At 40.6% G+C, this 13,744-nt stretch overlaps 1 pseudogene; it reads left to right on the top strand.

Moving 5' to 3' along the window:
• Positions 1 to 308: 308 nt before the first annotated feature.
• Positions 309 to 3,656, top strand: LOC143856110 (disease resistance protein RPS2-like; annotated as a pseudogene).
• The last annotated feature ends 10,088 nt before the right edge of the window (positions 3,657 to 13,744 follow it).

The raw sequence follows: 13,744 nt of genomic DNA, 5'->3' as shown, positions 1-13,744 counted from the left end.
ATATTAATTAAAACATGGTAGTGCAAATATCAGTACAAATTATAAAAGACAAGCTGAGTTGGTACAATTATTAAAACATGGTACTTCCAATATCACTACCCTGTATAATAGATAGATAAATAGATAAATGGGATTTGCTAGGCATTTTGCCGGCTGAAAGAATGGTTCACTGCTTGAGGATAAATAATTAAAATGGAAGAGAAAGTAAAGAATTCTGTCATTTTCTGGATTTGCTTATTGTAACCTACGTTTCAATTTATAGAGAAAATAAAATCACAGCTTGAGATTCCTTGTTTGGGCCCCACCACTCCATGTGAAGTGCTGCACCAAAAGCGTGAGATGCTTTTTCTTTTTGACTCAATTCATACTTTCTGGAAAATTCAAGTTCCAAACCCGTTTGTTGGAGATCACAGCTTCTTCCTTGATCTCTGAATCTCTCTGGTTTCCCCATTTCATTTATAAGCTTGTTTTACGTTCAAAGAGGAGCTGCCCATTTCATCCACTCTACAATCCACAATGGAGGCTGTGGTTCAAGCTGCTGGCGAGACTGTAGCACAACTAGTCCGTACGTTCAGGGACCTCTCGGACCACGTTGAGAATCTCATTAGAGAAATGAAAGATTTAAAGACCAAGTGCCTTGACACCAAAGCACGGATACGGGAAGCTGAAAGACAAGTGTTGAGACCCAAGAATCAAGTATTGAATTGGGTCACAGAGTTCCATAAACTCAGAGTTCGACCAGATGTCGCACTTCAAGTTGAAGTCTCGCTACCAATTGGGTAAGAAGGTCATTAGAATGACCGAAATTGTTGTACACCTCAAAGGCAGGGGTGATTTCCATGAGGTTGCTGTGTGCCCTTCACCCCCGAGGGTGTTCGAGATGCCCACTACATTAACACATGGTCAGGAGTCATATGAAGAAACTTTATGGCATTGCTTACATGATGAGAACTACTCAATGGTTTGTGTGCACGGCATGGGGGGAGTTGGGAAAACGACTCTAATGAAAACCATCAACAATAAACTCCTTGGAACCCGAGACTTTGATGTGGTGATTTGGGTAACAGTATCCAAGGATCTGAATATAGAAAGGACCCAACTAGCCATTGGAAGCAAATTGGGTTTGCATTTTGGTGATGATAAAGGTCAAGAGTCGAGAGGAAGGAAAATCTTTTCAAGGTTGAAGAACTCGAGGTATGTGCTGATGTTGGACGATCTTTGGGAGGAAATTATCTTGGATGATGTCGGAATTCCAACGCCAGATAAGGAAAATAAATGCAAAATCGTGCTGAGTACTCGTTTCCTTCGAGTATCTAATGCCATGGACGCTGATATGCAGTTTAAAGTTAAAACACTTGGGGGCGAGGAAGCTTGGAATTTCTTCATGAAAAAAAAAAGAAAATGTGCTTTTGCCGGACATCCAAGCCTTGGCGGTCGAGGTTGTGAAAGAGTGTGGTGGTTTACCTCTACCAATTATCACTGTAGGGAGAGCTATACGAGGAAAGGAATGGGAAATGGTGTGGCGGGATGCTTTAAGGGCATTGAAGGAATCGGCGGTCCTAGAAATTGAAGGTATGGAGCCTAAAGTTTTTCGATCTTTGAAACTCAGTTATGACTGCTTAGAGGAAGATAAAATCAAACTCTGCTTCTTGTATTGTGCACTATTTCCAGAAGATACTGAGATAAATGTATCTAAGCTGGTAAAATATTGGACAATGGAAGGATTTGCAAATAATGTTGATAACTTGGAGGATGCATCAAATAAAGGGCACCGCATCATTGAAAGATTAAAGGACGCTTGTCTCTTGGAGGTGTTGCGTGAAAATTATGTCAAGATACACGACTTGATCCGTGACTTGGCAATATGGATCACATCATCGTCGATGAAAGAAGGCCCAAAATTCCTGGTAAAAGCTGGGATGGGACTAAAGGAGGCACCCAAAGAAAATATGTGGGAAGGGGTTGAGAGGGTTTCATTGATGAACAACCAAATAAAAAGGCTTCCAACTGGGCCAAATTGCCCTACTTTGCTGTCCTTATTCCTCGAACAAAACTATGCCTTAACGACCATCCCTAGTAGCTTCTTTGAACTTATGCCACAGCTTAGGGTTCTTGATCTTAGTCAATCCAGTATTACATCGCTTCCAATGTCCTTATCTTCATTAGTGAATCTACGTGCACTCATTTTAAAATTTTGTCGCAATTTGAGAGAGGTACCACCATTGGGACATCTAAAACAACTACAATTTCTAAATGTCAGAGCATGTGAAAGAATTAGAGGACTACCTCAAGGCATTGGAGAATTGGTTAACCTTAAGAGTTTGGTGTTATCATATTTGTTTCGTGTGACAACAATTCCATGCACAACGATATGTAGCTTATCTAGTCTAGAGAAGCTAAGCATGATCGGGACACCTATAAAATGGGCAAAGGAAGGAGGGCTAGAAGATGTGAATGAAGGCACTGGTTATAGCTTAGCAGAGCTAGCAACATTAACACACATGTACAAACTTTATATCACAATAAAGGATATTGATTGTCTTTCTCAAGATTCTTTCCATCGGCGACAACTGTCGAGTTTGAGGAAATTCAATTTTGAATTTGGCAACTTTTTTTCTGAAATTGTGCGTCTATGGATGTGAGTATTTCCCTCCTTGCTGTAAGATAATACAAGAGTATGCAGAAGGCATAGGTATTTATGCATGCAACGGTCTAAAACGAGGAATTTCTGAAATAGCAGGCCATTCTCTGACCTTAAGAAACCTTGTGATTGCCAATTGTCCTCAAGTGGATTGCATTATAGACAACGGAGACGTAGGACACAATATTGAGTGGATGAGACTCTCTGGGTTACCAAATTTTTTTAAATAGGTATCCTTATCAAATTGAACTTATGGCAACTTTTTTTCTTCTAATTAGTGTCATTATCAAAATTTATCTTATAACTAACTGCTTGGAATGGGTGTCGTTACCAACATTAGACTTACGATTAATTGCTTGGAATGGGTGTCGTTACCAACATTAGACTTAAGATTAATTGCTTGGAATGGGTGTCGTTACCAAAATCGAGTTTTGGGAATGGGTGTCCTTATCAAAATCGAGTTTAGGATTAATTGCTTGGAATGGGTGTCATTCCTAAAGTCGAGTTTAGGATTAATTGCTTGGAATGGGTGCCTTTGCCAAAACCCATGCTTTTAGAATAGGGTAGTTTTAAAAGTGTTATTTTCTGAGTTGGGTGCCATTATCAAAATCTTATATATATGATGTTTTGTTATTAGTAACTAAGTCTTCTAAGCAAAGGTCCTAAATAAAGTATTAATGAGATTTATGCTCTTTAGGGATTTCAATTTAGGTAACTAGTATTGTATTAGAAGTGTTTTAATTTGAAAAGGCCATGATAGCTCTTGGATTAGTAAGGCACTGTAGGTTTCTAATAGGAAATTCCTAAATGGTAGTGTAAAGAGAGATATTTCCCTATTAATCTTATTTAAAGGGGGAAAGTAGGAGAGATGGGCATAATTCGTTAGTGTCTCTTGTTTTGAATTTTTGGATTAGCATGATCTGTTGCCATAATTAAGGATGACCCAATCAATTGCTTAACTAAATAAAGTATGGTGGGAGAATTTCTACATAGTTTCCACAATTTTTTTCTTCTATCAGCTATTAGCTCTTTTATTTTGTTTAATTCCAATAGAATAGCTTACTAATTCCTATATATGTGTTTTTTTCTTGAATATGGCTTGCAGGGTGAAGTGAAATATAGAGGAGCCTTTCTTAGCTGGTTTTTATTTAGGTGAGAATAAGAAGGGAATTACCAATCAAAAAAAAAGAAGGGAATTAGATGATGTGGGTGCTCTTGTTTGAAGGGAATTAGCTTGTTTTTATTTAGATGATGTGGGTGCTCTTGTTTCTTAGCTTATATGTATGTCTTTATAAATAAAATGAATGGAGCTTTCTTCTCTCTCATAAAATGAATGGAGTTTTGCTCTCTCTCTCTCTCTCAAACAGTGGGTGTGAGAGCGGTTGGAACCCACAATCTTTTTAAGGATATGTTTATCATTTTTCAAATGAGGAATACTAAACTGAAGCGCGCCTTTTACATTTAGCACTGAAAAATGTAAAAGTAAATGCTCTTTGGTGATTTTTGCTAGGGTACCTTCCCCTTATCAAATACACAAGGGTATTTAAGTAGCTTATTAGGGATGGCTTTTTGGAAGCTCCCTGCTACTCTCACCACTTAATAAACTAATATTTTCCTTGAAAAGAAATTCATGGGAGCCAAACATGGCCTTGCTTGCAAATCACTCTCAACACTTGATAAACTAATATTCCTTGAAAAGAAAATCATGGTTGTCAAAGAAATTGACCACTACACATGGGATTCCTTTTCTTTTCCACTCTATTGACTTCTTTTTTGGGTATTTCATGTGAACACTTTATAAACTGCCTGTCACCTCTAGAATTTGTATGGTGCAGGATTTCTAACCATACAAAGTTACAAACCATGCCCTAAGTATTTGAAATTTGCATTCAGTCCCTGTTCCACGATAAGCGAGATCCATATTCCCACTATTCTAGTCACAAACCAAGCAACCCCTGAAGGAACAAGGAATACGTCCAGCCAACCTCAACGGTAATAGTACGATGAGGCAGGCCACTATTACATAGTGATTCCAACTTATGATCAATCAAAATCGTTCACCTAGCTGTTGGACCCCATACTTGATCTACAGTTGAAACATGAAAAACCAAAGAGATAAAATATAGATTAGGTGTAGAAATTAAGGAGAATATACCGCACATATCCTTTTGTGTACATGTACAAACCTGGGAAGTCTCAGATTTTCCATTCCCATATTGAATTTGCCCAGGGGTTGCATCTCCACTAACCCAGGTTAATCTCATCTGCAGTAATTCTATTAAACTGTGAAAAATTTTTGAAGTGAAGAAACTACAAGCTATAGCGTATGTCCTGTTGGAGCTGTTTGGCAGATAACTCCAGAATGAACCTAATTCATGTCTTCCACACTCATATGTTGGGTGGAGATGGTGGGGCCACCGCATCAAAACATTGGTGCAAAATGGTGGGCCCTACACTAATGCATTGGTTTGGATGGAGATGGTGGGCCCCACCCACCAAAGAATGAGGTGTAAAATGGGGGGCCATCCCGTAAAATGAGTTACACATTAAAGTATGAGGTTTAAAGTTGTTGGGGGGCCTCCCAATTATAATTGCTCCCGAACACAGGACTCTTCAACTTGTTTTTCTGTTGGAAGCAAAAAGGGAAAAGGGAAATGTTATCAGCACTACTGTATTTTGATGATCGCCCTCCTCAAGTTATTAAAAGTACGGTATGAGCCGCACCATAGGATGATCCAAACCGTCCATTAGATGGGCCAAAGTCTAAATAGGCTGTGCCCTAAAAATCATTTCCATAAGTTGATCTTAACCTTCCGATCTGAAAGTTAGTGGTTGGTCCTAACCCTCCATAGATCGGAGGGTTAGTATCAACCTATGCGAATGATTTTTGGGGCACAACCTATTTAGGCTGTGGCTCATCTAATGGACGGTTTGGATCATCCTGTGGTGCAGGCCATACCGTACTTTTAATAAAGGGAGAAGTGCGATCATCAAAATACAGTAGTGCTGATAACATTTCCCAAATAATGCTGATGATTTTCCATAAAATGGAAGAGAGATCTCAACTCAACTCAACTCAACTCAGCAAAGCCTTCCATAGTAGGGCTGCAACAGGGTCGGGTTGGGTCGGATTTGTCAAAACTCTAGCCCAACCCTGGATCCCATCTCTCGGCCCTAACCCGCCCTGACCCTGAGTCAGGGCCGAAAAACCTCAACCCATTGCCCGCCCTACAGGGCTCAGTGCTGGCCCTGGCCCACCCTGATTGGCGAGGGCCGAAAAACCTCAACCCATTGCCTACCCTACAGAGCTTAGTGCTGGCCCTGGCCTGCCCTGATTGGCCCTGATTGGGCAGGGCCGGCCCTAATTGACCCTAGTGCAAATACCTGTTAAGAGTGCCAAAAATAAAGCAACCACTTATCATATAGAACAAAATGATCAATAAACAGAGAAAGCGAACAAAATAAGACAATATGAATTCAACAACATGACGGGCAACAGAGACAATTAATAATAATAATCTAAAGAAACATCAATCAAAGATAATAGAAAACATTAGCAAAAGAAAGATGCACAGATGGTTCAATTCTATAATAGAAAACTTAGGGTCGGGCCGGGTCAGGGTACTCGAGGCATTAACCCTGAACCCGACCCGACCTGAGTTAGGGTCTAAAAAAATGAACCCTGACCCACCCTCAGGGTTGGAAAATCCAGCCCTGCCCCTATTCGGGCTCAGGGCGGGTTGGGGCTGACAGGACCAAACTTGCACCCCTATTCCATAGGATAGTGGGGAAATGATGGAAGAGAGAGTGGAGAAATAATGTTTGTGACTTGGTGAGATGTCACTTTCTGGATTTGCTTTCGTAACCATAGTTTTAAATTTCGGTTTCGCTACCAGTTTCGGACCCCACGGGTCGAACTTTCAAAATTTCGGCCCAAATCCGGAGAAACAAAGAAAACACTATTTTATTTTATACAAAATTTTTGTAATTTCGGTCGAAATTTCGGTAAAATATTACAAGTTTAAAACCCACTTTCTCTTCTATAATTGGGATTTTTACTGATTAGTCCCTACATGGCAAAATAATTGCTTATTAGTCCCTGAGAAAAGCATATTAGCTGAACAATCCTACTTTTAGAAAATATTTGCTAAAAGGTCCCTAAAACTCACGAATTTAAATTTTTTCGGTTAAAAATTTTAAAATGGCAAATTTACCCCCAAACCCATTTAATCAGTTTTAGCGTTTTTTTTATTTCCCTTCCAATATTTTTGAAAAAAAAACTAGGAGATAAGCAACAATATTATGTCTTCTAATATTCTCGTCAAAAAACCGTCAACAAAAAAATCATTTTAGGAATTAAATAAATTGAAAATCCCTCTATAATAAATTAAATAGGGTCGGTTTGAGTTATCTTTTCTTCATAGATAAATAAAGTAAGAAAATTTAGGAATATTTTTCGTTTCCAACTTTTCTAAGAAATTCCTATCTTGGTTGGATTGCAAGAAAATATCTCTAATGGAAAATTATTTCTATGGAAATTTTTTTCATTGAGGAATTATGTTTGATTAATTTAGAGGGATAACAACATAAATCAGAGGTCCCTAACAATAAATTTAATAGGGTTGGTTTACCTTATCGTTTTTTTTATGTGTAAGAAATAAGAAATTTTAGATTTTTTCCTTTCCGAACTTTTGTTGTGGGAATAAGAACTAGGGTATGGCTTCTAATCTTAGGGGAAGAAGGGAGAATGTCAAAGGGAAAGTCAACAATTGGAAGAGATAATATTGTTGCTTTTCTCCTAGTTTTTTCCCGAAAATATTGGAAGGGAAATAAAAAAATGCTAAAACCGATTAAATGGGTTGGGGGGTAAATTTGCCATTTTAAAATTTTTAACAGAGAAAAAAGAAGTTCGTTAGTTTTAGGGACCTTTTAGCAAATATTTTTTAAAAGTAGGACTGTTAAGCTAATATGCTTTTCTTAAGGACTAATTAGCAATTATTTTGCCATGTAGGGATTAATCAGCAAAAATTCCTTTATAATTTGATTGATTGTGACACCTCAAGACTTACGTGTACAACACTGAACCAACTCTCTCTTTTATAAATTATTATAATTATAATTTGATTGTGACACCTCAAGAGTCGAGACTTACGTGTACAACACTCAACCAACTCTGTCTTTTATAACTTGATTGTGGCACCTCAAGAGTAAAGACTTACGTGTACAATACAAAATGCCTCTTTCTCAAGCTTCATGGGCAACGACACTGGATAAGCATAGAAAACAGCGGAATCCAAGATAAGATTGGATTTGCCGGAAAAAATGGAGGAAGCAACCGGCGAGGATAATATGCCATGGGGTTCAACCAATAGTCTATTAAAAAAAACAGGTTTTTTGGGTGAAATTTGGAAAAAACAAAATTTCAGACAAAATAAAATACCATTTCAGGGGTTTATGTAATTTCGGTGTCGGTCTCCACCGAAATTTCTGACAAATCAAATCTGTATGTTCCCATTTATTGAGAGAATAAAATCACAGCCTAGGATTCCTTGTTTGGGCCCCACCACTACATGTGAAGTGTTGCACCAAAAATGAGAGATGTGGATCAAAACTCCCAACATTCTGAGTGGGCAGATGCTTTTCTTTTCCACACTTCTTTTTTGTTTTGTTATATTTGTCGAACTACCAGTTACTTCACAAACTTTAGCTGTTAGAGTTTGTGTTATTTGATCATTGATACTTCAACACTCCCCCTCACGTGTGGGGCCTCTTTTTTTGGATCGGCCATACACATGGATTTTTAATATAAGGAGTAGACGCCCCATTTTGACCGGACCATTTTTTCCAAAATCGAATAAATTTATGAAATCGAGTAAATTTTCGAATGAAGTTCCGAGATCCCAACCCCGAAATTCCTGAAGAGGTGGGCCCCAAGTGCAGAGAAAACTCAAAATGGTACCCACCCACTGCAGTGCAAAATCCCTAAGAGGTTGCTAATATCTTTAGAAGTGCATTTATCAAAGCGTGCATGTGTTAAATCACTTTCCCATGTTAAGCAGGAGGGGAGTGAATTAGCCAGCTTGGGGTTGCTTGGAGAAGAGAGAGGGAATAATATACGATTCCCTTTAAGAGAAGAAAAGCCAAATAGGGTATAGTGGCAAGAGGGTAAAATTGCCTTCTCGTTGGGATATTTAGTAAAATGGACATTACTTTCTTTGCAAGCAACAGGCATGGGCCATTGGATTAAAGAGATGAGGTGTAGAGCTTAGATCAACTAGACACTCTAGGTTTTAGGGTTTCTAAGATAGAATTAGGGCAAGAGGGATAAGGAATCAAGGGCTGACAGCAACCAAGAAAATGAATCTGATAAATGGATGGCTGAGATTAGTATGAGGGCTTCAACCCTAGCTATAAAATCTCAAGGAGTCTCGTGGGTATAGGAGGGAGCCCCATTTTTCTTAGAAAAAGAAAAAGAAAACAGAGAAGAGAGAGGAGAGAAGGAGAGAACGAGAGTGCAAGGAGGGAGAGGAAGGAGAAGGAGGACCGACCAACACCTCCATCGATCTCCGGCCAAGCTACCACCTTCGACCATCTTCTTCTACCTCCATCCACCATCTCCGGCCAACCCCTTCACCGACCCCATTCCACTAGTTCCTACCACCCAACCCTTCCACCACCAAACCCTCTTCCCTCAGCCACCGTACTCCAACTTCGGCCAGTCATTCCACCTTCACTTCCAACACCAAAACCCACCATCATCTCCAACAGCAACGCCCAACCCCCATCTCTTCTCCTCCATCCAACCACCATCAAGCCGATTTTTTTTGTTTTATTTTTTTCCCATTTGCAGCCACCTCCTATCTCCACCACCGACCACCATCCTCCACCATCACCATCACTCTCTCCACCTCCTACCTCCCCTCATGGCCACCATCAACTATCCCATCAAACCCCTCTTCCAACCTCAGCCACCGGAGTCCGACCACCGGAATCTGGCACCGCCACCACTAAACCCTCTTCTATCTCACCATCTCTACCCTCATTCCCGTCGGCCGGCCGGCCATCTTCTTCTACCATTACCACAGCCACCCCCTACCTCCTCCATTTTCAGCACCAAAACCCATTTCAAATTCACCCCCAACCTCCATTGATTCCGGTGGCCTTGCCAGAATCCGATCGCCTCCTATTGCTACCACCGCCGAGCCACCCTCCGACCACATTCGCGGAGCCCCGATTCTGGCCCCGACCTTCTTCTACCTCCAAACCCTTGTTCTTTTAACCTCCATTGAAACCCCCACCTTCTTTTATCACCCACCTCCATCGCCTCAATCAGAGAGAAGGTTTGAAAGAGAGTTCGACCCCCTTATCCCTCTTCCCCGACATCATTTCCGGCTGGAATCCGACCGGATCTATCGTCTCCACCTTCCTTCTACCCCATTCTTCACAGCCACATTTCCCATTTCTCCACTTCAAAACCCATACCTAACCCACCTAAATCTAAACCCTATTCCATTTAAACCCTCTCTAATCTTGGAAACCTCCTTCCCCGGCCACCCTTTTTCGTTGTCCGACCACCTCCTTGCTTTCATCTGTGTTTTAGAGCTTGGTGGCATGCAAATGGTAGGAGAAGAGGGTTCGGGTGCCTAGCTCACAGCCGTAATTTCTGCCATCGGGTCTATGACCACCGCCAATTTCACTGATATGGGTGAAAATTGAGACTGAAGAGATCAATTGGGTTTAACTTACAGTAGAGAAAAGGAAGGATTCGCGAACCTCAGCACGATTTCCGAGCCCCATTTGCTAGCGCCCCAGATTTTTGGGAGGAATTTGCGGTGTTTTCGTGGATCTCAGGAGGTGCGGAAGCGACCCCCGCTCAGCTCTTGATCCATGCAATTAGGTAACATATCTCACTTCTATTCATTCTATGTGATTGCAAATTGTCTTTCTTGGTTTTGTGTTTTCCATCTAATGCCTTGATCCTCTGTTCTTCCTGTTTGATTGCTTCATGGATGCCAATATTTGCCAGTGGTGTATGTTCTTTCTTACCCCAAGATAGTCCCTACTTTATCAAAAATTTTATGATGCTCGTTTAGTCTGTCGAATTTTGAGGCTAGGCACAATTGTCTTGGCTATGTAATTTTGAGCATGTGAAATGATTGTATATTCACTCCGTCATGTCAAATTTGGGCCCGTATGCACCATTTCCTTGGCTCTGTGAGCTTGAAGATGGGTTGGGGAAATATCTAAAAATGGGTGTACTGATATTAATTTCCAAAGATGATTATCGGGGCGGATGTATGCACTCTTCCATTTTAATGAAGGCCTTCCTACCATGACTATTATTTACTCTCTTCAATCGGTTTGGGAAGCCTCTACCCTATTTAAACAATGTTTAAATGAAAGTGTATGAGGACAAAGGGAGAGGCAAATAGAGTGGTCAGATCTTGTTGATTTATATGTGTAGTTCCATTTCCTTTGCCTTACGAAGACCATCTTAGTGGTTCTCTGTGTGGTTCTGGAAGGTTAAATGAAAAATTCCATGTTAGTAGCTCACTGCTTGTTCCCTCATTTAATTCTTATCAGCGTAGAGGAAATGGATGGGCATGGTTGATTACCCTCCAGATTCATTGTATGATAGATACCTTTGCTTGTCATTCTATAAACCACATTCTGTAAACCATTTTTTTAGACTCAGGACTGGAATTGAGTAATTAGAGAATGGTGTTGACATTCGGTTTTGAATGCATGAAAAGATGGTAGTGCCTTTATAAGGATGCTAGAGTGTAAATGTCAGCCTTTATTTGTTGATATGGGCAATATTCGATTTCGATGTTTGCAAGAAGTTGTCTTGTCCCTCCGTCCTATGATCCTAATGTGATCATCGAAATGGGGCAGTACTCATATCATCATCTCCTTGAGCGTCTTCTCGTCATCGGGATCTTCATTGGAATTCAGGGTTTTCACCGCATTTGACCTACTCATTGATTCTCGGGAACTTCTCTTGGGTTAGGAAAGAATGTTTCTTGAGCCCCCCTTTTGCTCTTCTTGTCTTCTTTCTTGTCTTGTCACTTCTCATAGGGCTTAGGGATTCCCTCTTCTCCGCAATCATTATTGCTTACAGGGTTTGGGGTTTCTTCTTCTTCGGGTTCACTCTCCTCTCGTTTCTAGGGATCCTACTCGAGCTTCGGGATTCCATCGATTATAGGGACGTTCCCTCGAGTTTCTTCTTCATTCAGAGTCATTCTCCTTATGTTCCTCGGGATTCTTTTCGAGTTTCAGGATTCCCTCGATTACAGGAACACTCGTCGGGTTTAGGCGATGACGGACGACAACCTCTTGAGCTAAAACCCCCTTTTTTCAATCAGAGGGATACAAATACATAAAAATCAAATAACAAAAATCCAAAAAATATCATAAAAAAAACAACAAAAGCATTTTTCGAAAAGCTGTTTCGAACTACGTTGGCTTGATCCCTTTCCACAGGGTACGTAGGCAGCTTGGGATTCTCGTCCCAAGTTCAGTCAAACTTTTCAATAAAATCATTTAAACCCTAAAAAAAAAATCATTCAAACATCCAAAAAAATCTTTCAAACCTTTCACAATAAAAATCAAAATGGGCAAGGATGATGATTGCCAGGTCACTCGGAGCCTTCCTTTCATTTCATTTCCGATTTTGATCGTTGTTTGCCGGTTTTATCGGTTTTCCGACGTTTTATCGGGCTTTGGGACAGGCGATGACGTAGCGTGGCCCCTTCACAGGGATTGTCCTCGCTGAGCCCAATGATAGGCTATGACGATCGTGAGACTTATCCGATTTTTAGCGGATCAGGATCGCTGAGCTTAATTCATTAGAATCGCTCCTTGAGCCTATCGTACGCTCCCTTTTCTTTTCCCTGGCATTCTCGGTCCTCATGTACCGTTGATTTTCCGATTCATTTATTTTCCCGTATCTTTTAGCTCATTGTGTGTTTATCTTTGACTTCTTATGTGCTACTGTTAGCTTGCTTACTTTCCTAGCATGAGATTGATTATTATTTTCTTAGCATTATCTCTTACATAGGCTCGCATGATAGTGTGTTTATTCTATTGCTTTGGTAGTTTACTGCTGTGCTTATCTGTCCTCTCACCTGCTTAGTTGTAGCATTTATTCATCTTATCTTGATTATCTGCTTAGCTGTAGCTGTGCGTGTGGATGTTACTGCTTTTCTAGATGTGATGGGTTAGGATCAGATGCGGTGAGTTAGGATTTGGATGTTTATTTTTTTTTGCCCATCCCCGGATCATGCATGCTTAGATAGACATTTTCTCGGGGATACTCATTCCCATTTCACATGATTTTAGCCCAAAACTCTTCAAAATTAATTAAATATGGCATAAGAGACCAGGTGCTTGCACTTGGGCGAATTGGGGGCACTTAACCCTTCCCCATTCGTCATCAGGCACGGACTTTTGTATCTCTGGTTATCCATTGCAACAGAGTATTTCATGGGATCCAGGGCCTACTTCCTTGGATGGCGACTCTTCTTTGTCATAGGTACATCTTGGTTCCAGGCTAGTCCTTGAATCGAGAGGTATCTCATTTATATCGCCACCCATGCTTTGAGTGGCACCATTTCGAGAGTTCCTTGGTAGAGCTCTCCTTCACATTGTGGAGATCTTAGAGGACAGACGTGGGATCTCGTATCCCTCGCTCACCGTCCTCGGGATCGGGGTCCACAGGCTGGCGACTCTGCTGGGGAGTTCTTGGAACATTGCCTAACTCTGTAAAGATGCAATTTTTACTAATTTTGAAGAAATTTTGGGGTAAAATCATTATAAATGGGAACCTTTTTCGCTAGAAGCCAGGGGCACCAAATAGGTGTGTAAATTAAAACAAGGGATTCACACATTGCACAACATGCATTATCATATTCTTTATTTCTTTCATTATATTTTATTTCTTTCATTGTTTTTTATTGTTGGCTCCCCGGGATAGATTTGGCGCGTACCAGACGGGATGTCATTACCATATGGGCAGTTGAATCTATTTCCAAGCTATACGCCAGTGCTGCAGCCGTAAACACTAGGCGTACTTGTGTTTACAGCAGTCGATGAGCAATGAAG

Source organism: Tasmannia lanceolata, unplaced genomic scaffold (assembly GCF_043159265.1).
Source record: "Tasmannia lanceolata isolate RefF3 unplaced genomic scaffold, GAP_Taslan_0.1 ptg000023l, whole genome shotgun sequence".
NCBI lineage: Eukaryota > Viridiplantae > Streptophyta > Magnoliopsida > Canellales > Winteraceae > Tasmannia > Tasmannia lanceolata.
Note: the sequence above shows the minus strand (reverse complement) of the source record. Positions and strands in the feature narration are given on the sequence as shown.